We start from the raw sequence: 27,739 nt of genomic DNA on the forward strand, positions 1-27,739 counted from the left end.
AATTAATCCCATTTCTTTCTAAATCTTCCAATGCCTCTGGAATTTTCCCTTTCTTGAAGTCACCTAATTACTTTTTGTAAATCAGTATTTCATCAGGCAGTACACTTCAAATAGCAATGGTGATACTTGATCAACATGAAACTGGCGATGCTAATCAACAATCTGTGAACACAGATGAATACTGACTGGGCCTATCAATATGTGAAAACTGAAAGAACAAATTTGAAAACTCTTTCAGAAAGGGCTGATGCTGGAGAACTGAAATTAAAAGAGAGAATACTTAAATTCTTCATCTTATCAGGCTGCATCTATGGAAGGAGAAACAAAGTTAATGTTTCAGATGGAACCCTTCCTCAGAATTGAGAAGGCAAAGAAACAAGCTCGTTAAACTTCAGCAAGGGTCAATTTTTTTTTTCATTTAAACAAGATGGAAGTTCTGAAGGGTCTTTGAAATAATAACTCTGTTTCCTTATGCATGATTGTAGGCCAGTTTAATAAGCATTTCAGCATTTTCAGGTATTATTATGAACTAATTTTGAAGTTAAGAATGAAAGAAAACAAGCAGACTTCCCTTCAGGAAGGGACCAAATTGGCTGAGAATCAAATACTGAATCATAAGGGAAGAGACTCTGCAGTTACATGTGGTGTAAGGAAACACCAAATAAAGTAAATAAACCAAATAAAAGAGTTCCTGACCTAGAGCAACATATGGAGCACACCAAGGCTGATGCAGTTGAGCAATCAAGTACAAGAATTTGTAGAGGCCTAGAGGGGAAACTGCATTCTTTTAATATTTCAGCAGAGCTTGCTTCTATATATTTTCTCCAACAAGATTCCACCACCAGACACACATCATCTCCTGTCTCCTTTTAGCATTCTGTTCGGAAATCTCTGGCCCATTCTTCAAGTCTTCCCTTCTCACCATCCAGAAACCAAACAGTTCTTCCAGGTGAAGCAGTGATTCATTTGCATATCAAATCTCATGGTTTGTATTGGGTGTTCATTATTTGGTCTCCTTTCCACTGGAGAACACAACTGCAGATTGGGGTGATTGCAGTGTATTTGAAACAATCTGCCAGAGTGACCATGAGCTTCCAGTTGCCTGCCTCTTGAATTCACAATTCCATTTCCACTGTGACCCTTCTATTGGTGGCCTCCTGCACTGTGTTCATCAAACCCAACACAAGCTAAGGAACAACTCCTCTTCTCCCACATTGCAGCCTGCATGATTCAATTTTGAATGTTCTAACGTTTGGTGACTTATTTTTTTCTGTTTGCCTATAACTGAACATTTTTGCCTGCATCATTATGGCTCAGCATTTTTCTTTTTTCACTTTTTTCTCTTTTTGTTGTGGTCTGGCCTGCTGGGCAATGCCCACAGCCTTTCATTAGTAATTCATTACAAAAACAAAGAAGATTAATCTGATTTTAACCACTTCTTAATTCCCACATTAGGTTATCCAATGTCCCCATTTCTCTTCTCTACCTTCTCCACCTCCTAAACTAACTTGTTTCTCTCTTTCTCAGTGATGAAGGGACCAGAACCTGGATTGATAACTCTTTCACTTTCCACAGATGCTCCCTGACCTACTGAGGATTTCCTTCACTTTCTATTTGTAATTGTTACTTTTATATTCATTATTTTATATCCAATGTCCTTGACAAAATGTATTGCCATCTCTCTACCTGCTTGTAGATCAAATGGCTTGCAATCTAATTCTAACTGCCAGCTATTTTAAGTGAGGGAATATTCATGTGCCTTTGTGGCTAAAATTAGCATTGTGGAAGACAGTGAAAGACAGTGAATGTGTGTTCACACATTTGAACCTCTTTGAATACAGGTATGCTGCCAGAGGACAAGAATATTGCTGAAAAGGGGGAAAAGGGATAAACTCAGTAGGCACTTTCAGGTAGACCAAACACTCGTTTGTAAAGGTGAAGGTTCTTCACTCTTGAGTCTAAAGACGTACCTTCCTGAATGCACCATGGCCGGCTCCGAGGTGCCGATTCCAACCCTTCTCAGGGAAGGATAATTGGCAGAGGGCTGTGCTCCGCCACTAGACCTGAATGTACAGCCGCTACAAGCAGCTGGTTAGGGGCAGGCTGATGATGCCGTCAGCCTGCGACCCATCTCCCCACTCACTACTCTCCCTCTAAGACGGGGCAGTGGGGCAGCGGGAGCTGTCAGTGGGGGCCATTGGGGCAGCAGGGGCCAGTAGGAGCTGTCAGCCACACTGGGCAATTTGGCCTTCAGGGCCACTCTCTGTGGCTCAAAATGCGGAAGAGCAATGGCTGTCTTCCCTACCCATAATCCCACAGGCAGCTGGAACTGTTCTGGGAACTACAGAGCAGTTCCAGCGCCTGAGGGATTATGGGTAGGGAATACAGCAATTGCTCTGCCACGTATTTATGATGGGTGGTGCTACGGCACCAGTCGCCCTGCCTCCATCGGCTGCAGAATGTGCTACAAGGTGCCTCTGGATATGAATGAGATGCTGGAGCAGCCTTTTAGGGTTGCTGTCTGAAAGGTAAGTTCTTAGTTTTTCATCCGCTCCAGTAACTGGCCTCAAGGCAAAGGCCTGACATGAAATGGCATAGTAATTACATGCCAGTCAGCTTAACAGCAATGGTGGGAAATTATTGAAAGGAATTAAATAAATCATCATTTAGAAATACTTACTTTAATCAAAGACAGTTGATTTATCACAGAAAGGTCATGTCTGATTAAATTAATAGAATATTTTGAGAAGGTATCAAAGAAGATCAAGGTGTATTGAATAAAGCCTGTGTAGCCGAGCGCTATTCAAAAGAAGACATACACATGTAGTGTAGTCAGGTTAAGCTCTAAGTTTTATTAGGGCTCAGGCCTGACTTTTATTCTTTCACTGTTCCCAAACTAAATCTTCACTACCTCACACCCATAAACCTCTAAGTGCCTGCCCAAGAGTCTTTCAAAAGTCCCCTCTATCACTAACCCTGGCAATGCATTCCAGGGGTCCACTAGTGTCTGTGCAAAAAAAAACACCCCTGATATCTCTCCTACACTTTCCTCCCCTCACATTGTGCACCCCAGGAAAAAAATGTGCTTCCATTCCACCCTGTCAATGCTTCTCATAATCTTGAAGATCTCTATTAAGTCACCTCTCATCATTCTTGGCTCCAAAGACACATTCTCCAATCCAGGCATCATCCTGGTAAATCTCCTCTACACCTTTTCGATGGCTTCCACGTGCTTCCTGTAATGAGGCAACCAGAACTGAACATTCCCAATATGGTCTCACTAAAGTTTTATAGAGCTGCAATATTATCACATGACTGTTGAACTCAATCGCATGACTAATGAAGGCCAGCATACCATAAGCATTTTTAACTACCCTATCAACCTGCACAGCAAGCTGAGAGAGCTATGGATTAGGAAGCCAAGGTCCTTCTGTCCTTCCACACTGTTGTTTCCAGAAGGTCACCTGATATCTTCAATGGGAAACAGGTCAGAAGTCACCTCACCTTTGAAAAAAGTTAGGTCCACATGCAGCAATTGATTCTCCCTACATGTTAGGTCACATGGCCACACTTGCACTGGTCCCCTCCCCCCTGCCCGCCTCCTCTCCCCTGCCCGACCCCGCTGCTGGCTGCCATATAAAGCCCATTATGTGGACCAACTCAATCTCTTTTCCCCTTGGGAGAATCCCTGAGCTGGACTCCAGGTTGCAAGTCACAGTGATGCTGGAAGTCCAATTGTGAGGGGTCCAATCCAGGTTGTGAACAGTGGGCGATGCTGGCGAACCAGTTGTGAGGTGTGTACCATAAAGGGAGGGAGTACTTCTGGCATGCACATGCAGAGGGTGTGGCAAGTATCATCTGTTTAATCTTCCCATCACAATCAGGAGTTGCAATTATCAATGATTTATTGAGAGATGTGATTATCAGTGATTAACCAGCTTCCAACGAGCATGATGTGAGTGTTATTGCTATATAAGTACTTCCCCCACATGGAAGTAAAGGCTATTGTTTCAGTATTCTGTTTTTATGTCATATTTACAGCCTCTGCATTTACTTGCTTTTTGATTTCTCCTTTTCTTCTTTGGTTAGATGTATTTATTGTAGGATATAGCAAAGAGGAACGTGGCCATGCAAACTTGTAAAGTATCCCTGGACCAACACAGTTCTCAAACCCTAGTTCAAATTAGAACTTATACCACATTTGACGGTATATAGAATCCACTGGCATTAAAAAAAAATGCTGCCCCCCTACCCCATTTTAGCAGGAAATTTTAGGAAAAATCCGTTTTAGTGTATTAACAGATAAAACTTAGAATGAACATGAAACTAGGACGTTGGTAAAAATCGTTTTAATAATATTAACAAGAGAAAACCTTTTATAAGACAACATCAAAACAAGTAGCTATCATAAATAAAAACACAATAAAACTTCAGTGTTCTGTGGCAAAGTCTTTAATCATCTTCAATGCCTGAATATTCATCAGTATTATCACATCAAAGTCGAAAAGCTCAACATCATCACTACTGCTGGTATCACTGTCTTCAAATAGTGCCTCCTCCTCAGCGCATCAAAGGCATTACTAATTCCACACTTCTTAAAAGCCCTTAACAATAATTCCAGCTCTTACAGTTCCCCAGGAAGTCTTCACCCACTCACACACCCATGTAATAGTGGGACGTTTCACTTTTCTTGCTCATGTAGTTCACGGTCCCATCCATTTGTTCCATTATTCCCTCATGCTATTTTTAAACAGCTTGTTTATACACTCATCTAAAGGCTGCAGTTGACCCGTAAGACTACCAGGAATAACAGCCATCTGGCTTTTCAGTTCTCCTGCTTTTTTTTTAACAGCTTCAGTGTAGTGTGCCCTGAACTGATCCTAGACCAGAAGTGTAGATTTTTTTTAAGAGTTCACCGGGACACCTTTGCCATATTTCCTGAAACCATAATTTAATGCCAGCTTCGTCCATCCAGCTTTTTGGATGAACGTAAACAAACACACTGTGTGGAATTTTTTTCTTTGGGGTGATTCTTTCTTTGAAATAGTACAAATGGTGGCAGTTTTATGCCATCAGCACAACAAGGCCAGAATGACTGTAAAGTGCGTCTTTTCATGACCAGTGGTTTTTACTACAATGGTTTTGGCTCCTTTAACACTCACAGTTTTGTTGGATGGTACATCAAATGTTACTGGAACTTCATCCATATCCCTATTTGGCTCAGTTCAAGACAAGTTCTTTTTCATGCATTTATTACAAACTTAAGAAATTCTAATATTTTGTCTTTATAATCAGCTCGCATTTTCTGTGCAATGCATGTTTTTGTACACATTGATAAACCATGCCATTTCATGAACCAGTAACACCAACCTTCTGTTACTGCAAAATCCTTATGCTTTTGTTATTCTCCTAAATGGACATTTACCCCTCCATAAATCTTCGTCCGCGAAGCCAAGCCAAAGAATCTCCTGGCTTCATGCATTATCATCTTAGTAAAATGCATTTCCATGATTCTCTTTCATTTTCATCTGTTTTTTTTTAACTCCTCCTCAAGCTATGGCCAACGTGCGCCTGGACAATGAAGGTTACATTTACTTTTTTTAGCAGCCTCTAGCCATTTTTTTTTTCTCCATGCACGTTCAATTAAACCAAAAACTTGAGCTGCCGCTCTATAACCGTGCTCTTTAGCATATATTACAACTTTTAGCTTGCATGCAATAGTTTAACTTGAGCGCTTTACTCTAGTCGCCATCTTGCAGAGAAAAGCCTCCACTGCAATACCCAAAATGGCAGTTCTAAGATGTCACCTTCACATATAAAACCGGGGGAGGGGGTTTTAGGACAATTTTGGGGGAAAAGGTGGGGGGGGTCTTATCTGCCGTCAAATACGGTACTTCATTTCATTAAGAGCAAATAATGTGTTCAAGAATGTCATGTTCCAAAAGAATATTATGATGAATTCCAAAGCTCTGTGGCATATTGTGCTAATATGTGGTCTAAACTTATGTATGTTATTGAGCAATGATTCTTCAAATAGGCAGAATACAGTATCTAATGGATACCATGCTTGATTTGAATCTGGAACCTGGAGATAAAATTTTCAATGCAATATTATCTTGCCTTAACTATAACTTAGCCAAGAACTAACTGAGAGATTAGGACACATTAGTCAAAAGGTTAATCAAAGTGCAGACATTTAGAGGCGACATTTCTCATTTGTAATTTCTTGCCAGGAAACCCTGGTGGTCATGCTGAAATTTAAAAAATTCCTTTGTGAGAATATAGATATCTTTTTATTAAATGTGCTCTCAAAAAGATTAATTCTATTAAAGGTACAGCAGATGGCAGCATATTCATGCTATTGCTTCATTTTTCCTTTGGAAATTATTAAATGTGCTTTAGTAGTACTAAGATTTGTTTTGTAATATGCATTCAATCTCAAGCTTCAATAATGAAGGTGCAAGCTCCTTTATTTATTTTTTTTATGAAAGAAATCAGGAAGCCTAAAGGAAGACATGAGGTTGCTTTGGCAGACAGTGTGAGGGAAAATCTCAAGTGTTTCTCCAGGTATATTAAGAGAAAAGGGATTGTAAGGGACAAAATTGGTCCCCCTGAAGATCAGAGTGGTCGGTTTTGTATGGAGCCAAAAGAGATGGGGAGATCTTAAAATGTTTTTTTTATCATAAGTATTCACTCAGGAAATGGGCACAGAGTCATAGGAAGTAAGGAAAACAAGCAGTGAGGTCATAGAACTCTACAGGTTAAAGAGGAGGAGGTGCTTGCTGTCTTAAAACAAATAAGGGTAGATAAATCCCAAGGGCCTGACAAGATATTTCCTCAGGCCTTGAGGGAGGCTAGTGTATAAATTGCAGGGGCTCTGGCGAAATATTTAAAATGTTCTTAGCCATGGGTGTGGTGCCAGAGGATTTTTTTAAAAAGGTTCCAAAAGTAACCCTGGAAATTATAGGCCAGTGAGCCTGATGTCAGTAGTAGGTAAATTATTGGAAGGTGTTCTTAGAGATCAGATATACAATTATTTGGATAGCCAGAACTGATTAAGGATAGTCAACATGGCTTTGTGCATGGTAGGTCATGTTTAACCAATCTTATGGACTTTTCAAGGAGGTTACCAGGTAAGTTGATGAAGGAAAGTCTGTGAATGTTGTCTACGTGGACTTTGACAAGGTCCCTCATGGGAGGTTAGTCAGAAAAGTTCAGACGCTGGGTATTCTTGGTGAAGTAGTGAACTGGATTCGACAATGGCTGGACGGTTTTCAAAGCTTGCTGAAGGATCTGGAAAAATGGGCTGTTAATGGCAGATGGAATTTAATGCAAACAAGTGTGAAGTCTTTCATCTTGAAAGGACAAACCAAGAAAGGACATACACAGTAAATGGTAAGGCACTGAGGAGTGCTATAGAACAGAGGGACCTGAGAATACAGGTACATAATTCCCTGAAAGTGGCATCACAGGTGGATAGGGTTGTAAAGAGAGTTTTTGGCATATTGGCCTTCATAAATCAAAGTATTGAGTATTGGAGATGGGATGTTATGGTAAAGTTGTACAAGACATTGGTGAGGTCAAATTTGGAGTTTTGTGTGCAGTTTTGGTCACCTAACAAGGAAAGATATCAATAAGATAGAAATAGTGCAGAGAAAATTTGCTAGGATGTTGTCCAGACTTCAGGAATTGAGTTACAGAGAAAGGTTAAACAGTTTAGGACTTTGTTCTCTGGAGCGAAGAAGAATGAAAGGAAATTTGATGGAGGTATTTAAAATTATGAGGGGAATAGACAGATAGATAGGGTTTTTCAGCTGAGGGCAGGTGAGAAACAAACCAGAGGTCTTGGTTTAAGAGTGAAAGGGGGAAAGTTTGGAAGGAATGTGAGGGGGAACTTCTTCACATAGAGAGTGGCGGGAGTGTGGAACGAGCTGCCAGCTGAAGTGGTAAATGCGGTCTCAATTTTAACATTTATGAAAAATTTGAATAGGTACATGATTTGTAAAGGTATGCAAGGCTATGGACTTTGTTCAGGTCAGTGGGGGGACTAGACAAAAAAATGGTTGGCACAGGCTAGAAGGGCCACAGGGACTTTTTTCTGTGCTTTATGGTTCTACGTCATTTCACTGATATTCAATAGCAGTGATGAAAAAGATATTAGGATATTTAAAAAAGTTAGGATGGAAACAAAGTCACTTTAAATTGGTTTTTCACACTGATAAAAGGATAAAGAGAGACCAAATGAAATGATCAATCAATGGATTTGACAGTCTGCATAAAATGTGCATGGCCTCACTGTAAAACCAGAAAATTGGGCTGTAAAAGGAATACTGTTGCTTTAAGATTCCAAAAGGCAAGCTATTACACATAGCACCATAAAAAACTAGATATGTTGAATTCAAAACTATTTTATTAAATGCAGCCCCCAGCATTTAATAAAATAGCTGTACACCTATGACTGTGTGGCTTAGTACAACAACAACACCATCTATAAATTCACTGACGAGACCATGGCAGTGTGTTTTATGAAAAGGGGGTGATGAGTCAGCTTACAGGAAGGAAATTGAAAACTTGGCTGACTGATGGACCAACAACAACCTCGCACTCAATTTCACCAAAACCAAGGAGCTGATTGTTGACTTCAGGAATTAAAAGCCAGAGGTATATGATCCAGTGATCATTGGGAAATCAGAGGTGCAGAGGATAAGCAAATTTAAGTTCTTGGGAGTCACTGTCTTGGAGGATCTTTCCTGGACCCAACACACAAATGGCATCGTGAAGCAAATACTCAGCATCTCTACTTCCTCATGAGTTTGTGGAGATTTGGTACGACGGCAGAAACCCTGGCAAATTTCTACAGATGTGTGGTGGAAAGTGTGCTGACCAGCTGCATCACGGTCAATGTGGTGACACTAGTGTGGTGACACTAATATACCTGAGCAGAAAGCCCTGAAAACAGTAGAAGTCACAGCTCAGGTCATCACAGGTACCCCACCATTGAGAATACCTTGTCACGGTCGTGTACTTAGCTGCATCGGGATCAGTGCCGGTCACCGCAGGTGACAAATCTGGGGCAACGCGTGAGAGCAATAAAACACATTCATGGGTCAGAATGAGGAGAGGTTTGCATACACTGTGATGGATTGTGGATGCAGGAGGAGGAGATTAAGAGCATTGAGATTATGTGTGGCGGAGAGCTAATAAAAAAGGTTGGTGGGGGTGGGGGGTTGCATCGGATGAAGAAAGAGTTGAGAAGAATAAAGGTCGACTCCATTTTATACTGAAGAATGAGTAAGTGTATTCTTTTGATTGTGTGTATGCCGTGTAACATATAGCTGCTACAATCTACAGGGACACTGCCGTCGAGAGCAGCATCAATCATCAAGGATCCACACTACCCTGCTCAAGCTCTGTTCTCATTGCTACTATCAGGAAGGAGGTCTCAGTGCCACAAGACTCACACCACCAGGTTCAGGAACAGCTGCTAACCCCTCCACCCCCACAACAAACTCAATCAGGGACATTTAAGGACTCTTATTTTTGCACTTTATTTTTGATTTTTTTTCTATCTCTGTATTTAGTCATTCATTTTGTTTACATGTTTTAGGCACTGCCAATAAGTTGTAATTCTGCCTCGCTCACAGGAAAAATAATCTCATGGTTGTATTTAATGTCACGTATGTACTCTGACAATAAATCTAAAATTTGAGAAAAGTGATTTGATCCTGTCTAGGATGAGATTCTTGAGTCTTTAGACAGGAACTTAGGTGTTGCATGGCACTAAAAAGAAGAGATTTCAGGACATGGAAAAGGGAGAGGGAAAGGAGTCGAGGGTGGGTGAGTGGAGTGAGGAGGAGGAAGTGGGCACGTGCTTGAGGAGCCACTACATGGGTGTAAGTCTGCGTATGCTTAAATATGTATTAGTCTCTGTGTGTGTGTGTGTGTGTGTGTGTGTGTGTGTGTGTGTGTGTGTGTGTGTGTGTGAATGCTCTTGAAGAGTGCTCATGGGTGTGTTTGCAATGTAGAATGAGCTAGTACAGTATTTGAGTGATTCCTCTTGCGGGATAAGTGAAATTCTCATCACTTTAATGTGGAACCAGCATCAGTCCACATGTTCATACCCTGATAGTTATAGAAAACCCCAAGGACTTATTTTCTGACCTTGAACACACCCTAGACTAGGGGGAAACAAACTGATCCTCCTGAGTATCTTTAATGTTGGTATGAACACAAAAATGCTGGAGGAACTCAGGTCTCATAGCATTCATAAGAGGTAATGATGTATTAATGACGTTTCGGGTCTGGCTTTAATGGTGGAATCAGAGCAGATGCAATTCTCTGAAAAGCTGTAATTATAATTATCAAGGCAGAAATAGAGAAAGTTACCCATATTTTATGGCATATAAGAGCTCTCCCCAACCCCTCCATTTCAACAGAGAATATTAAGATTTTTTTTAGTGAATTTACAGGTAAGGATTTAGTGTTATTAAAATGTGTAGCTACAGTATAGCAGAAAAAACTTAAACAAAACATGTAACTGAGTCCACAGGAAATATTTTAAAAATAATGCTGCTGTAATTTACAAGAAAAAACAAAAATGGCTTAGCTATAGCAGAAAACATTCCATAAAAACAAACTGCCGTTGTCAGTCCCCGTGCTGGTCCCACTGTCAGTCCCCATGCTGGTCCCACTGCCCCACTCTCTCCCAGGAGGGGTGGGACTGTGGGATCAGTGTGGGGATTGGTGGCGGACTGTCGGGGGGAGAGCATGGCAGTGGGATCAGTGTTGAGAAAGGTGGTGGGCTGTTGTGGGGTGCAGGGAGATGGAGTTGGTGTGAGGCTGGTGGAATTGGTGTGAGAGGCTGGTAGTGGGTTGTCAGGAGGGACTGGGGCAGTGGGATTGGTGTGGTGGCTGGTAGCACTGTTGTGGGGGAAGCAGGGCAGTGGGATCAGTGCGGGGACCAATAGTGGGCCACCAGGAGGGTATCCCGACAGTCCACCACCAACCCCCACCCTGCTCCCCCCGACAGCCCACCACCTGCTCCCAATAATGAATGCCAGTGATGCTGGTGAGCCATGCAGCGACAATGATCACTGTTTGCATTATCACCCTAATTTCAACTTCACCTATAAGACCTGAGTAGTATTTTTGAGCCATTTTCTGGGTGAAAAAAATTGGTTCTTATATGCCATCAAAAACGGTCATTCCAATGAATGGACTGCAATCATGTCAAAATAACATCCTAATTAATGCGAGAGATATACACAAAAAAAATCTCATAGCAAACATCTGATTCATGGTATCTGATATCTGATAAATCATGTTTATGACCAAACAAGAGACTACAAGGATGTCAGCACATCCTTTGTCATGAGAGCTATAATTTTCATGTGGATCGGCCATCACATGATCCTCTCCATTACCGTCTTCAACCAGTCTCAAAACATTACCATAATGACAGCAACTTTGAATGAAAACTTCAAAGAGCTCACTATGCAATGACAATAGAAGACAACTAAAGCATATCCTTTTCTCATTTAGCAGACTATAACCCTAATCCTGTCATTCTACAATCCCATTTGAGTTCATTGTTCCATCATATTACGGCAAAAAATTAGCTTGTAAAACTATGCTGGAAACCTTCCTGTCCTCAAAATAATATTTCCTGTTATGTTCTTTTCAATGATGCATTAACTTTAATTTAGACATACAGTACAGTAACAGGGTTTTTTTGGCCCACAACCCCATGCTGCCTATTTACACCCAATTGACCTCCACCCCCAGTACTGTACATTTTTTTGAACAGTGGGAGGAAACCAGAACACCTGGAGGAAACCCATGCAGATACGAGGAGAACAGACAGCATTTGAAATGATTGCTGGTCCCAATCGCTGTAACAATACTGTAACAGTATTGTGCTAACCTCTACACTCTCCATGCTGCCCCATTCCATTATAAATGTGGATACAAGAATTTATCATAGAAACTATAGAGAACTTGTTTGCACTGACAATTTCTTCCTGAAGGTGGTGTTGCAGTACCTGACTTTGAATTTCTCAGTGCTTTGAACTAAACTTCAGCTATCCACTTTCACTTCCTACTAAATTATGAATTATGAAAATTATAACAACAGAGGAAACAATATATGATTTTAAAATGACTGAAATCTTTTTGCAGGTCCCTATCCCTAATTTTTCTTTTTTAGAAATGTATCTTTGCTTTTGATTCTATGAGCAACACCATAGTGATTGAAGAGTAAAAGCATGTTCATTCAACTTATCACTGCATTATATATTCAGATGGCTATTAAAATCTACATACCTCTTTAGCTCTATTAAGAAAATGCAAGAGTACCTCCTGAGGAATTAACGATGTCTTCATCTTTTCTTTTCTTTTTTCTTCTTCTTCTTTGGCTTGGCTTCGCGGACGAAGATTTATGGAGGGGGTAAAAAGTCCACGTCAGCTGCAGGCTCGTTTGTGGTTGACCAGTCCGATGCGGGACAGGCAGACACGATTGCAGCGGTTGCAAGGGAAAATTGGTTGGTTGGGGTTGGGTGTTGGGTTTTTCCTCCTTTGCCTTTTGTCAGTGAGGTGGGCTCTGCGGTCTTCTTCAAAGGAGGCTGCTGCCCGCCAAACTGTGAGGCGCCAAGATGCACGGTTTGAGGCGTTATCAGCCCACTGGCGGTGGTCAATGTGGCAGGCACCAAGAGATTTCTTTAGGCAGTCCTTGTACCTTTTCTTTGGTGCACCTCTGTCACGGTGGCCAGTGGAGAGCTCGCCATATAATACGATCTTGGGAAGGCGATGGTCCTCCATTCTGGAGACGTGACCCATCCAGCGCAGCTGGATCTTCAGCAGCGTGGACTCGATGCTGTCGACCTCTGCCATCTCGAGTACCTCGACGTTAGGGGTGTGAGCGCTCCAATGGATGTTGAGGATGGAGCGGAGACAACGCTGGTGGAAGCGTTCTAGGAGCCGTAGGTGGTGCCGGTAGAGGACCCATGATTCGGAGCCGAATCATTCAACTTATCACTGCATTATATATTCAGATGGCTATTAAAATCTACATACCTCTTTAGCTCTATTAAGAAAATGCAAGAGTACCTCCTGAGGAATTAACGATGTCTTCATAATATTACAGTATATACACTGTATATATGAAAATAGGAATGGCAGTAGGCCAGTCAGCCATTTAAGCCTGTCCGGCCATTCAAACTTACCATGGCTGAACTTTGTCAGTCCATAATCACACATTTCTTCGAGACAGATCCTTATAACATTCAATCATCTATCAAAAAAACCTCTCATTTAAGTACTTTTAATAAGCTAACCCCCACAAGTATGTTCCCTCATGTGAGATTCTCACACTTATGAAAACATCTCATCCTCCACTCTATCATGTCCCTTAAGGATTTTATATGTTCCAATATCTTCACCCCTTTGTCTTCTAAATTTATTAAAATACAGACCCAATCTGTTTAGCTTCTCTTAATGTAACAATCCTCACATCCTTGGAGTTAGCCTAGCAAATTTCTTTTGAATCTCCAATGCTACATATCCTTTCTTAGATAAGTGATAGAGATTGTGAAGGCTTTAGATCTTTCAGGATCAATAGATTCTGGTATAGTTCTGGGTGACTGGAATATCACAAATGTTACCCCACTATTCGGGAAGGGAGGGTGCCAGCAGAAAGGAAATTATAAACTGGTTAGCCTGACGTCAGTGATTGGGAAGATGTTGGAGTTAATTGTCAAGGATGAGGTAACGGAGTACTTGGGGGCACGTGACAAAATAGGCCAAAGTCAGCACAATTTCCTTAAGAGAAAATCTTTGAAGTTACAAGCAGGCTAGATAAAGGAGATTCAGTGGATTGTGTATTTGGATTTTTAGAAGGCTTTTGTCGAGATGCTGCACATGAGGCTACTTAACAAGACAAAAGCCCATGGTACAACAGGAAACATAGTAGAGTGGGTGGAGCATTGGCTGATAGGCAGGAAGCAGAAAGTCAGAATATAGGGATCATATTCTGGTTGGCAGCTAGCTGCTAGCGGTGTTCCACAGCGTTTGGTATTGGGGTTGCCTCTTTTTATGTTGTATATTAATGATTAGATTGTGCAATGAATGGCTTTGTGGCCAAGTATGCAGATGATATGAAGGAAGGTGAGGGAGCAGGTAGTATTGACGAAACAGGAATGCTGCAGAAGGACTTTAAAGTTTAAAAGAATGACCAGAGAAGAGCCAAATTAAATACAATGTCAGAAAGTGTATGGTCATGCACTTTGGTAGAAAAAAATAAACAGACAAACTATTTTCAAAATGGGGAGAAAAGTGAAAATTCCCAGATGCAAAGTGACCTGGGAATCCAAGTACCTATCCAATTTTTCCTTAAATAACAAAATGGACCTTGCCGCCACTACTTCTTCCAGAAGCTCATTCCACTCAGCCACCACTCTCTGAGTAAAAAAGTTCCCCCTCATGTTACTTCTAAACTTTTGCCCCTTAACTATTGACTCATGACCTCTTGTTTCAATCTCTCCTACCCTCAAGGGAAAAAGCTTATCCACATCAACTCTATCTATCCTCCTCATGATCTTAAATACATCTATCAAATCAACCCTCAACCTTCTACGCTCCAAGGAATAAAGACCTAATCTGTTCAATCTTACTTTGCAAGCTAGTTTCTGAAACCCAGGTACTAAAAGCCTTCTTCACCACTCTATCCACATGAGATTCTACCTTCAGGGAACGATGAACCATTATTCCTAGATCTTCCTGCTCTATTGCATTCTTCAATGCCTTCCCATTTACTATGCATGTCCTGTTTTGATTATTCCTTCCAAAATGAAGCACTTCACACTTTTCAGCATTAAACTCGATCTGCCATCTTTCAGCCCACTCTTCTAAGCCATCCAAATCCTTCTGCAATGTTTGAAAACTTTCTTCATTATCCACAACTCCACCTATTTTAGTATCATCCACATATTTACTAATCCAATTTACCACCCCATCATCCAGATCATTAATGTAAATGACAAACAGCAAGGAACCCAATACAGAAAGAGGGGGAATTCCATTTAAATATTTTGTATATTGAAAGCATGGACAAAGGTTGTTTCCCATGGTGGGAGAATCTAGGACAGGAGGACATAACTTTAGGATTGAAGGGCGTCCACTTAGCCAGAGGTTGGTGAAACTGTGGAATTTGTTGCAGCAGGTGACTGTGAAGGGCAAGTTATTGGGTGTATTTAAGACAGAGGTTGATAGAAAGCATAGAACGCTACAGCATAGAAAATAGGCCATTCATCCCTTCTGGTCTGTGCTGACCATTATTCCACTAGTCCCAATAACCTGCTCCCGCTCCATAATCCTCCAGTCCTCTCCCATCCAATCTATTCTTAAAACTCAAGATTGAGTCTGCATTCACCACATCAGATGGCAGCCCATCCCACACTTCCACCAGTCTCTGAGTGAAGAATTTTCCCCTAATGTTCTCCCTAAACTTTTCCCTTTTCAGCTTAAAACTATGACCTCTAGTATTTATCTCCCCCACTAAGTGGAAAAAGCCTACTCGCATATACTCTGTCTATACCTTTCATAATCTTGTAATGCTCTATCAAATATCCCCTCATTCTTCTTCACTCCAAGGAATAAAGACTTAACCATCTCCTTTCCCTGTATCTCAACTCCTGAACACCCAGCCAGATCCTAGTAAATCTTCTCTGCACTCTTCCTATCTTATTGATCTCCTTCCTGTAATTAGGCGCCAAGAATGGCACACAATATTCCAAATTTGGCCTCACTATTGTTTTAAATTACATCCCAACTCTTATACTCAATACTTTGATTTATAAAGGTTAAGATGACAAAAAGCTTTCTTTACAACCCTGTCCACTTGCAATGTCACCTTCAGGGAATAATGTATCTGTATTCCCAGATCTCTTTGCTCCTCCTCACTCCTCAGTGCCCTACGATTTACTAAGTTTGCCCTATCTTGGTTTGCCCTTCCAAAATGCATCACCTTACACTTATCTGCATTTAACTCTATCTGCCATTTTTTTCCCCCATTCTCCCAGATGGATCAGATCGTTCTGCAAACTTTGAAAATCTTCCTTGTCATCCAAGGCACCTACTATCTTTGTGTCATCAGCTGATGAGACCTTATAATCCAGATAATTGATATAGACAACAAACAACAATGGTACCGATACAGATCCCTGAGGCATATTATTAGTCACAGGCCTCCAGTCTGAGAAATAACTATCCACTACCACTTTATGTTTTCTCCCACACAGCCAATTTTGATTACAGTTTACAACCTCTCCATAGATATCTAGTGTCTTAACCTTCTGAACTAACCTCCCATGTGGGGCATTGTCAAAGGCCTTTCTAAATTCCATGTAGACAAAATGCACAGACTTTCCTTCATCTACCTTTTTGGTAACCTCCCCGAAAAACTCTACAAGATTTGTTAAACACGACCTACCACACACAAAGCCATGCTGACTGTCCTTAATCAGCCCATGGCTGTCCAAATACCTATACAGTACAACTCCAATTATCTGAAATCAGATTCTCCAAAATCCTCATTTATCCATTTTTTTTAAAAAATCGGATAAATGAGGATATTGGAAACAAATCAGAAATCCTCATTTATCTGAAATTTTTTTGGAGCTGAACTGACCTCACAGGTCTTTACCTTCCCCTATTGAATTTTCTCTCCAACTCTCCCACTCAAACTGTGCGTCGCTGTCTCCCAGCCATAAGCAGTTGGAACTGCAGCTCGTTTATCCAATGCCTGTAATCATTATTTCTCAGAAATATTAATAGGATTGGAAATATTTAGAGAAAGAGGAAGTAAAAAATAACTATGCATGGAGTTAAATAGTGACTGAAAGGATTATCAAGATCGAATGATAATTGTGCTGATCTTGGTGAGAAACTTTGGATAGTAGTTTAGATTATTCTACATTTATTTTATGTTATATTTAAATAAATTACTAGTTTTGTATTGAATATTAATACTTGAATATTTTTACGCTGAAGATAATAAATACAATATTTATCCAAAGCTTATTAGCTTTCATAAGTCAAGGGATTGAGTTTAAGAGCAACGAGGTAATGATGGATCACTACAAAACTCTGGTTAGACCATTGTGACAGAGTATATAGATATATATAGATATGTTTTTGGGAGATAAATTGGGAAAGGTTTGTTAGAGTAGGTCACATACAAACACTTTAAGACAGATCTTATTTAAAATACTGGAACTCTGCCCCATGGTAGGCGTAATGGCTCCAGAGCTTTTGCAAGAGCTTTTGGAGAGTGCTCAAGAGATTTCACTCATGGATTATTGTTTGCAAAAGGCAACAGATGAAAGAGCATGCTTGAGCTGCTGCTGTCTGGAAGAGAACTTGCTATTCTGAGAGGGTCATGTGGTTTTTCAAGCAAAGAGAGTTAAACAGGCTTTCTCTCAGAGTCAGAGAGAGAGAGAAAGACATACACACACACACACAGAGATCACTTGTACAGTGTTATAGCCAGCAGACTGGAACAGGACCAACTGGCAAGCCCATTTGTAAGACAGCCTGGTCAAACCCTTGAGGTTCATGTAAGAGGAGAGGACTGGCTGTCTAATGTTTCATTTGGAATAAGAGAAACAAAAAGGAAGTCTGTGATGACCTGAAAAAAAGAGGTTATCATCTGGAGAACCTTGAAAGGGGCAAGTTTCATCAGCAAGACACTGAAGTGGCTGATTAAAAAGGAACAACAAATCTCTCTCTGAAAACCAACAAGAACCTTCCGGAATGGTAACCATTTACCTTTCAAGCACCAAAGCCTGGTGAACTTTATACATGTTAAATTCTGTTCACAGTATAAGAATTTCCTGCAACCAGTAAACTTGAAGGAATGAAAAGTGAGATTGGACTGTGAACCAAAGAACTTTTATGAACTTACACACACATTACATACACGTGTGCTTAGAATTAGAAGGGGGTAAAGTTAGATTAAGTAAATCAATAGAGATAAGTTAAAGTTTGTTTCTATTTTCATGTTTACAGATAATTAAAAGCAACTTTTGTTTAAGTAACCATTTGTCGTGGTGAATATCTATTGCTGCTAGGTTTTGGGGCCCTCTGGGCTCGTAACACCACACTTGGAGTACTGTGTCCAGTTCTGGTCCCCTCATTATAGGAAAGATGTGGAAGCATTGTAAACTGTGCAGATGAGATTTACCAGGATGATACCTGGTTTAGAGACTATGCATTATAAACAGAGATTAAGGGAGCTAGAGCTTTACTTTTTGGAGAGAAAGAGAATGAAAGGTGACATGATGAAGAGTGAACAGCCTGCACCTCCTTCCCAGGGCACCCCTGTTCAAGAGGGCATGGCTTTAGGTAATGGGTGGGAAATTCAAGGGAGATATTAGAGGAAGGTGGTTGGTGTGTGGGATGCACTATCTGGGCCTGTGGTGGAGGCAGGTATATTGATGAAAGGCATATAGAGGAATTTAAAGTGGAGTGTTATGTGGGAGGTAGGGTCTAAAGATTGGCATAATATTGTGGTCCAAAGAGCCTATACTGTGTTGTACTGTTCTATGCTCCAATACCCTCTTGTAAGATGATTTGAGTATGCTGGCAAACACTGCCAGCCATAAACGATATTTTTACCACTATCTTTACACACAGTTCTAAGTTATAGCCACACAATGTGTTATCTATTTTTCCTTATAATCTCTGTATATCTCTTTCTCCCATCTCTGCAGTTGTGTTCCATGGTCTTTCAACCATCCATCTCGGTTTTTATTCTATATAAACTTATCATGATCTTGAATACAGATACCATATCAAGTCTGCCCTTGGCCTTTTTCTTTCAGAGAACATTTTTAGAAAGCTGAAAAATCATGATTTAAACTGTTTGCCAATTGAACTGGTTCAGATCCACATGCTGATGGTTAACAATGTTTGAAGACATCATACACCCTAATTCTTATGATCTTGTGAGTTGAAAAACTGATTATGTTCCCATGCAACAGTGGCAATAGATTTTAAAGTATATAAATGCCTCTTATGTATTGAGGTTACCAGTACTGCTTAGGTCCTCTCACAGATAAATGTCACTATTTCAAACAGCTAACTTAACATCCTGATCTCAGAAATCTCTCATCCTCCCCCTCCTCTATGCTGGCACAAGTCACAAAGAGAAAAATTTCACAGTACCAGGCCTATAAACTAAGTTGTAAATCATCTCAAGAGATAACAGCTGGAGTATGTATCACCATTAATGTGTTTGGTAAGTTTCATTTTCATTGCTAATTTTGTTCAATTAATTAATTTAAACTCATTATTTCAATCATTCAAGAGTGGAAAATTCAATTTGAGCAACGCTGCAACATCAGAACATTCATCATGAGCTTAATTGTTGATGACACCATGGTTGACAATATTAATTCTGTGAGATCCACTAACTATATCTATTGCTGAAGTGCTTTCAAAGTGTGGCAAAGGCGTACAGAGTATACCATGCTGGGGAGCTGCACAATTACTCTGGGAAAGGTTGAAATGAGGGATGGGAATTAAGTGGAATAAACAGGGAGATAGAAGCAAAGATGGAAATGAAATAATTAATATTATAGTGCAAAACCAGGGTGCAGGAATCAAAAGCAAGAGGTCAATTGGACAACAGTACAAAAATACAGGGAGGATGATAAATAATGGCAAAGATGGAAAGGGTAAATAGACTGTAGCACTATGAATATTAAAGGAAATAAAGGACAGCTGTGATCCTCAAGGAGACCTGTGTTCTGTCTTTAGGTGCAAGTGGGAACTTCCAGTTCAACCACTTTAAATCGCTTTGTCATTCCCTCACAGACACATCTGTCTTTGGCCTCATCCACTGTGAGAGATACCATATCTTATTTCTCCCAGGTAGCCTCAAACCAAACTGCTGAATAAAATTAGTACAGATAGGTATTTAATGGCTGAATAGATATGATGAGTTTTAGGACCTATTCTTGAACTGTTTTACAGTGAATCTATCGCTTCGATGATGTCTCTAGTCATTTGGGAGATAGTTCAATTGAAGGGGTCTGCTTCATAATTGGTCTTCTCTTCAAGCCTTCATTGGGTCATAATGTGTGCATTCCTGCTTAAAGAAGGTGGTCTGTAACAATGGATGAATGTACAGATTAAATTGCAGGTAAAGCAGTTCCTCAAGGTGCCTAGTACCTGCTCTCCATTAGCCTAGGAATTTGTGTCAGTTAATCCAAAGAGTTTTGAATAATGCCAAGCATTTAATTTTATGTATATTAGGTTACTGGTCTAATTTTTATTTCTCCAGATCACATTTAATGACTTTGCTAAGCAAGTGTTTTATGGATGAGATGGAATGTGAGAAAACCTTCTTCATGAATGGGGTCATTATTGTTGTAACTATTTTCTTGGATGTTGACACATAAAATAACTTGTTGTCTTAAATATCCTTAATGAATCCATTTGACTGAAATCTTTAAAGGGCTTAGTTACAATGAATGAACATGAGGTATGCTGAGTGTTCTTATTACTACAGGTTTGAGGGAGTCAGCATTTTCTAGTTTTATGTTCATGAATAAAGGGACATTGATAATAACGCGCAATCTGCAGCAGAAAATATTCTGAATGGTGAAACAGTTCTGTATTTGTTCCGTATTCAGTCTTGTTAAAGGATTTAAGTCCAAAATATCAACATTTCCTTTCCCCCCTGCTCAATGATGCTGCTCAGTCCATTGAGTTCTTCCATCATTTGTTTCTCTCCTTTTCCATTTTTCTTACAAATGGTTCAATAATTCTCTGCTCCTGGATCAAGCTGCCTAATTTGTCACATCTTGCTGCACCTTTCAATATAGTCAAGGATGAAGGTTTTCAGACGTGTTTGTATTTGAGATTTATTGGAGTGGATGATTGGCACTGCATGATCCATCTCTCATCCATCTGAATGGCTTGGTATTATGACTTGCAAAACAACAACCTCTCTGTCATGGCATGGAGCTTCTGAAACAAAGTTCTTGTGCAAATCTGGGCAAGCAGATTCGACCTGACAGCACTCCTGTAAATGGTCTCCTTTCACTGCTATCTGCTAGGACCTTATGCTTCCTATACAAACTCATTTTTCCTCATCTTGCAGCTGAAGAGCCTCAGCCAGAGCCCTTCTGATGATTAGACTGTGCAGAAGGCACAGGCAATGATGATGAGATTTGAATCAATATCCCAGGAGTACTGCAGATAGTTGAAAGTAGGGGTGGCCAAACATTTTTAGTTGTCACCTACATAAAGAAAAAATATAAGGAGTCATGAGCCAAACAATATTAAGCATGGCAGTTTTCAACCAGTTACACTGCAAGAAAAACAGCATTATTTCTATTTATTTATTTATTCAATTATGTGGCGGCATCCAGTGTTAAAACTAAGAAGAACAATGGTATTATTCAAAATGGCAGTGGAATCTAGTGTTGAAACTAAAAATGCAATGTACATACAGTGCACATTATTGTTGGAGACTATGTTCCAACAGGCCACTTAAAAATGTGTCAGTTGGCTCACGAGCTGTAGTTTAGCCACCCCTGGTCTTAAGTGCTGCAGGGGAGAATGTTTAGTTTAACAGTTAGCGCAATGCCATTACAGTGCCAGTGAGCTGGGTTTGAATCTGGTACTGTCTGTAATGAGCTTGAACGTTTGCCTTGTGTCTGCATGAGTTTCTTCCGTGTGCTCCGGTTTCCTCCCACCTTCCAAAACGTACAGGGTTAATTGGGTGTCATTGGACAGCCCTGGCTCTTAGGCCAAAAAGGCCTGTTACCATGCTGTTTGTCTAAATTTAATTTAAATTTGAAATTTAAAAATAGCATTAGTATCTGGAGGAGCCCAATGCATTCTTCCGGCAGCTCTATAAATTTCATTGTAGCTGCTCTCAAGGAAGAGTCATAGTCAAGAAAGGAGGGAACAGTTCTTATCCATCCCATGGTCCAGTCCCTGAAACAGTGCTGCTTCTGAAATATGACAGGCAGCACAGACTACCTGAGAATAATGAACTTGTGCATACTCCCTGGAAACAAAGCACTGACTATGAGATATACTATATCTTGGCCTTTGTGACAAGACACTGTTCTGCAAAATAATTTTAGTTAGTCGAAGGTTACATTCAGCTTCTTGGAGGGTGAAAAAGGATTCAAGGTAAAGCAACTCAATAAATGCATATACAAATATACAAAAAAATTATATCCTTGAAATGCCTAGAAATAACCCCTCCATAACTTAATGGAAAGGAAAAGAAACAGTGGACAGAGGGGGAGAAGAAGAAAAAGGAAAAGGAAAAGAGCTGGCATCAACACTTAATACAATAAAAAAATAAAAATATGAAATTACTAATAAGGGATGAAAATTAAATATCAAATATTTAATACATAGACTAAACTATCTGGGCATTTAAATAATTCAAATAAGACTGCCAAATATTTATGAACATGTTATATTTATTTTTAAGGTCATAAGAAATTTTTCACATTCCAATGATCAATATGTAAGAGGGAATCGGATTTTCATGTTACCACTAGACATTTCCTGGTTATTAACCATATAACCATATAACCATTTACAGCACAGAAACAGGCCAGTTTGGCCCTACTAGTCCATGCCGAACATCTTCTCCCACCTAGTCCCACTGACCCGCATTTGGCCCATAACCCTCCACATCTCTCCCGTTCATATACCTATCCAACCTTTCCTTGAATATTAACAACAACCTTGCTTCCACCACCACTGCCGGAAGTTCATTCCATACCCCCACCACCCTCTGGATGGAATTGCCAAAGCGATTTTAATAAATTTAGATTTACTTTTGGGGAACAATTGCAGATCAAGAGAGAAGTCCACCCCTATAATTTTCATTAATATTTCCAAATATTTATCCAAAAAGGTCTTAATTTCATGCATAACCAGGTAAAATGCCACACCTAAAACACATATTTGAGATTTCTGGTTTACTATTATGATTCTTTTGAGGTGTGAGATAGTTGATGTAAAAAAAATTGAAATGTATCATTCTATATCTTGAATGAATAAGGAGCTGTCATATTATCTAAGCATAAATTTAACCAGCATTGTTGATCAATTACAATGTCCATATCCAATTCCTATCTCTCCCAAGATCTATGTAACCCAATTTTTGGACTTTGATCTTGGAGCAGGAAATACATAGTAGAAATAAATTTAGTTGCATTCACCTTTCAAATTAGAACCTCCATATCTATGCACATTCGTAGGGCCAATAATGGTCCCAAAAATTCCTTTTCAAACCACTGCCAACCTGAGCTCCAGGTCCCAACCTTTGATACAATCTTCAGTGCCCAAAGCCCATCAGGAGTCCTTCTTGCCCTCAGAACCCTCTCAAATCCCAGTTCCAATACCTGGTTCCCATGAACCAGTCTCCAGCAGCATGCAGCCGTGTGAGTCCTTCGACCACAAATCACTAACTGCTTGTGCGGCCCCTTCAGCCACTAAGCCCCTTGTGGGTCTGCTGCCTTGGTCACCTTCCCTGTAAAGTAATTTCCCTATGTTTCTCCTGTTTCTGGTGCCCTGTGCTGGTCCACCAGAGCCTGCAACGCCTCATGATATGCTGCCCAGCACAGGTGCTGCCATTTTGGGCACAGGCTTCTGTGAGTGTAGGATTTCAACAAAACTACTTTAACAGGTCGTTTAAAGCCTGTAGAGAGCCAGAAAGCCTGAAGACTGGGCAGTAGGACCCTGCGGAGTAGCACTGTGATTCACGTCCCGCACTCCTTGGTCTGCACAAGCGGCAGCACTGACAATACAGCAGCTCCAGCAGGGCCACCATTTTCACGAGATTTCATTTCAACATTTCCATTTTTCCCTTTATTGAATTCTCACTGCTTCAGAGAATGTCAGTAATATTTTCCAATGGTATAAAAGTGGAGTGTTTTAAAATTCCATCTTTCTAACCCATTAAATCTCAAGTTGAGAAATTATAAATATTAACATTGTGTTCTGATTTATCTATCAGCCAAAGGAGGTCTCCTGTATCCAGTAACAAAAGATGGTGGTGCTGCCGGAGCTACTGATGGTGTGGACCTGCTGGGAACGGAACGGTCTAAATATCCAATCTTACTCAATCTCTCCTCATAGGCTAACCCCTTCATCTCTGGAATCAACCTGGTGAACCCTCCTCTGCACCATCTCCAAAGCCAGTATATCCTTCCTCAAGTAAGGAGAACAGAACTGCACACAGTTCTCCAGAAGTAGCCTCACCAGTACCTTGTACTGTTGCAGCATAACCTCCCTGCTCCTAAATTCAATCCCTCTTGCAATGAAAGCCAACATTCCATTTGTCTTCTTGCTAGCCTGGTGCACCTGCAAATCAACCTTTTTGCTATTCATGCTCAAGCATTCCCAAGCCCTTCTGCATGGCAGCATGCTGCAATCGTTTGCCATTTAAATAATCTGATCTTCCAGATCAATTCAAATGCTGGATTCCACACTTGAGCAGATTGTTGTTTAACAGTTAAACAACCACATTTAAAAATAACCTTTGCACAATTTGCTTTTCCACTCAATTTAGTGTCATCAGCAAACTTAGAAACACTATACTCTGTCCCCTCTTCCAGATCGTTAATGTATATCATGAACAGTTGGGTAAAGATTCCCCTACTCATCTTCAACCTTCACTATAGGCATCCTTTTGCACTTTATATAATTATAAAAACTTTTACTATCTGTTTTATACTTTGTGTTAATCTTTTCTCATTGCTTACTTTCCCTCTCTTTATTGCTCGGTTTGTGGTTCTTTGCTGCTTTTTAAAGTTTTCCCAAACGTCTAGTTTCCCACTGCTCTCGGCGACTTTGTACGCACAAGCTTTTAGTTTAATGCCTTCCTTTATTTCCCTAGTTTTTCAAGGCTGTCTCCACCCTTACTGTCCTTGTTTGTAATTGGAATGTTGATCATCGTGAAAACTCTTTGAAAGTCTTCCACTGTTCCTCAACCATCCCTCCAATCCCATTCTACCCTGGCCAACTCCTCCCTCATTTCCTTGTAGTTTCCCTTGTTTAGGCATAACACTCTTGTTTTAGACCAAACTATTGTACCCTCTATTTGTATGATAATGTCAATCATACTGTGATCAATCTTTCCAAGAGGATACCTAACTACAAGATCGCTAATTTTATCTGTCTCATTGCACAGGAGAAAATCCAAGATATCATGTTTCTTTGGAGGTTCAGTAACATCCTGCTCAAGAAAGCCATCACATATGCATTCTATGAAGTCCTCCTCAAGGTTGCGTTCACCAATCTGACTCACATGTTCAAATCCCCCAATATAACTACTGATCCATCCTTACAATGCTCCAATATTTCTTGGTTTATAGCCTGTGCCAGTGAAAAATATTATTAATGGGTGGCCTGTGGACAACTCCTAACAGTGATTTTTGTTTCTCCCTTTACTACTCCTAATCTCTACCTAAATGGATTCAACATTTTGCTCCTTAGATCTTACATCATCTCTCACTATTGCCCTGATCTCATTCTTAACTAAGAGCGCTACCCTACCTCCCGTACCTTCCTGCCTCTTCTTCCATCTTATCCTTGGACATTTAATTCCCAATCCTCTCTTGGTCTATGGGCCAATTATGCTACTGCTTGGGAAAGAGTGGGCTACACATTTATGGAGTTCCTATTTATGTGGACAGTTAGTGTAGCTGTTAGTGCAACACTGTTCCAGCGCCAGCATCCTGGATTCAAATCCAGCATTGTCTGTAAGGAGTTTTTACATTCTCCCCATGTCTACGTGGATTTCCTCCAGGCACTCCGATTTTCTCCCCCTGTTCTGAAAACGTTGTCGTTTAATGAGGTGTAATTGGGTTGGATGGGCTTGTGGGCTGAAAGAGGCTGTTACTGTGATGGATGTCTGAAAAAACAATTTTCTCCATTTACTTCCTCTCTATTCTAATCAATAATTAGACATTAGAACAGCAATTTCAATTTCTATCTTTCATGTAACCACACCAACTCGTAAGTTTTCTGAGAGGAGTTTTCAGGGTTATTTTTAAATGTGGTTGTTTAACTGTTAAACAACAATCTGCTCAAGTGTGGAATCCAGCATTTGAGTAGATTGTTGGAATTGCAATGCACCACTTTATAACCTAGGCAACGTCAGTTACTCTAACATTGAGCTCAATTAAATATGATATAATAGTGAATACGATATAATTAACCTGTAGCATTCACCAAGGTAACTTCTTTTTTGCAATAAAAACACACCAAAATGCTGGAGGAACTTAGCTGGTCTTTCAGCGTCCATAGGAGACAAAGATATATAAAAGATAAATCTTATTTTGCTCCAGGACAAAAAAATCAACATTTACATATGAATGTCACATTCTCCATGTCTCAAGTTATGTCCTGCCTGGGGATATTCTTTTAAGTATTACCAAAGGAAATGCATTCATAATGAAGCCCTCCTTCTGAATTAGTGGCATGTGTCTCCAAAAGGCAACAGATCATGTTAATGAATAAGGATGTTGAGAGTCTAACTAAAGTCCTGACATATGTGAATCACTGTTGGGTGGCATTGAGCTTGTCCAAGGTATGTGTTAGCATGAAATGAGTATAGAAGCAAATAGAGATGGCATAAGCTCAGTACCAACAATTTTCTGGTATAATGCATGTAAGCATGGTAGAACTTCAAGGCCTGTGTAATACTAGATGTTTTTGAGCACAGAGAAATGGATTGGAGGTCAATCCATTGGCAGAGAGGATCACTGGAGTCTCCGTCGTCCCCCCATTGGCATGATCATCTAGTGGGATCATTGTCTGAAGAGGGCACTCAAAATCATTGAGGACTCCTTCTACCCTGCACACGTCATCTTTCTGCTGTTCCCATCAGGAAGAAATATAGGAGTATCAGAGCCAGCACCACCAGGCTGAGGAACAGTGAGAAAGCTGAACAACAAAAGGAACAACTCACACTAACCATTGAGACTGTCATGTGTACAAAGCAATAATTGTTAATTTATTTGTATTGACGAAATACATGTCCTGCATATGTATTGCTTGTCTGTAAGTGTGTTATGGCTGGTTGTGTGTCTGTATGTTTTGCACTGGAGAATGCTGTTTTGTTGGGTCGTACTTGTACAATTAGATGACAATAAACTTGACTTGATATAAACATTAAACAAGGCAACATTTCAGAGTAAAATACGAAAGTCTGCAGATGTTGTGATTGTAGTAAAAACACAAAGAAATGCTGGAAGAACTTAGCTGGTCTCACAGGGACATGTTTCAGGTCTGAGACCTTCTTCAAGGAATAAGCAAAGAAATGGAAAGCATCAGAATAAAAACTGAAGACTGGCAGGAGGAGGAGTCCAGAACAACAAAAGGTGTTAATTGGACATGATAAGAGAGAGGTGTGAATTGATTTTGGCCCTGTGAAATGAGAGAGTGGGGAAAGGAAAGGGAAAAGGGCAGAGAGAGAGAGAGAGAGAGAGAGAGAGAGAGAGCTGGGGGGAAGCGTGACAGGGGGGAGGTTTAATGGAAACTGGAGAAGTTTTTCATATTACACTGTCAATACCTTGTCTTGAATCTCTCCAAATTTTACACCAGAGATTCAGATGATCACTCTTATCCACAAGAAATAATTGGACAGTTTTTGAAAATATTATTTCTGCATTGTGCATTATCTGTAATGGAAGATATATCT

At 40.2% G+C, this 27,739-nt stretch overlaps 1 long non-coding RNA gene across 1 annotated transcript in view; it reads left to right on the top strand.

Moving 5' to 3' along the window:
* The window catches only part of LOC138742856 (uncharacterized), a 221,330-nt gene extending 201,210 nt beyond the window's left edge, over nucleotides 1-20,120 (top strand). The window contains exon 3 of the long non-coding RNA XR_011344456.1: nucleotides 20,029-20,120. This is a non-coding gene — a long non-coding RNA (uncharacterized lncRNA). The remainder of the gene's footprint in view (nucleotides 1-20,028) is intronic.
* The last annotated feature ends 7,619 nt before the right edge of the window (nucleotides 20,121-27,739 follow it).

The sequence above is a fragment of the Narcine bancroftii genome, chromosome 9 (assembly GCF_036971445.1).
Source record: "Narcine bancroftii isolate sNarBan1 chromosome 9, sNarBan1.hap1, whole genome shotgun sequence".
Classification (NCBI taxonomy): domain Eukaryota; kingdom Metazoa; phylum Chordata; class Chondrichthyes; order Torpediniformes; family Narcinidae; genus Narcine; species Narcine bancroftii.